Source organism: Cucumis sativus, chromosome 4, assembly GCF_000004075.3.
Source record: "Cucumis sativus cultivar 9930 chromosome 4, Cucumber_9930_V3, whole genome shotgun sequence".
Taxonomy (NCBI): domain Eukaryota; kingdom Viridiplantae; phylum Streptophyta; class Magnoliopsida; order Cucurbitales; family Cucurbitaceae; genus Cucumis; species Cucumis sativus.
Window position 1 is genome coordinate 24,728,402 of NC_026658.2, and position 1,302 is coordinate 24,729,703.

The following is a 1,302-nucleotide window of genomic DNA, read 5'->3' on the forward strand; positions in this document are numbered from 1 at the left end:
GGGTTCAAAATTCTTCTACCACTCAAGTCATATTCATCATAACCTTCTTTTTGCCTAAAAAAAAAAAAATAAGTCAAGCTATTTTTGGAAAAAAAGGTAAAGTAATTATCTTTTTGGTTACCAAAGTTAGCTTTGAAAGCGTTTCCTCTACCAAAAAAAAAGCTTCAATTCCGATTCCTCCTTAACAAAATTGTACATATAAACAATATACGGGAAGAAATGTGTATTTTGGATCTTATGTTTTTGTTTTGCTCGGTTTTCAAATGTTATATTTTTTATAATTAAATTTTGAGTTTGATTTTCATTTAATTAATTGATGTTTAGATATTACTATTTTGTAGTTGAAATTTGTCTTCATCTCTTTCTTAGATTTTAGGGTTTATATTTTTAATTTCACTGTTTTTTTTGTTGGGTAAGTATAGTAAATTTAGAAGACTATGAGAGTGAATTTTTTAAAAAATAATTAAATATAATTCTTTTTAGGAAACATTTTAGAAAATAGTCAAATAAATTAAAATATTTATAAGTTATAGAAATTTTTTGAATTATTCTCCCTCTCACTCATAAAAACATATATAAAATCATATCAGTGTCTATCAATGTCTAATATTGATAGAATCTGAAAGTTTTGCTATATATTGTAAATATTTTGTCAACTTTATTGTTTTTAATTTATTATTAGACAGTAACACTCGAAACTAAAAAATAGTATTTTTTTAAGGCTATAAGTTTAAATCTTGAAACATAATGACTAAACTAAAATAAAATTTAAATTTCAACAGTGAATTATATCATTTTGAAACATATAAACTAGGTTAAAATTAAATTGAAAATTTGAAGATATTAAATGTAGCATTTTGAAACATAACCAACCCTAGATCCACACACCTAAAAAAAAGAAAGAGTAGATGTTTCATCTCCAAATTGTATTTATACCTCTAACCTCTAAAGTTACAAAGCTTAGGATAGTGTAGTTATGCTAATATTAGCTCCTAAACTATATTCATATCAGTAGGTTAATTAAATCAACAATTAATTAAATTTTGTATAAAGATAATAAATTTTGTCAGTCAAATCAAATGAAACTCTAAACTTCACATGTGTATTTAAAATGATAGTATACTTTTAGAAGTGAATTAACGAAGTCTATTTGTTGGAATTTTATTTAAGTCAGATTGATAATGTTCAAGACTTCCCTATTAGTATGGTATCTTCCAAAGCTTAACGGTAAAAATTGAGAGATTTTTTATTGAACGAATATAAATAAGATAAAAACACATTACGATAATTAATAATAGTTAA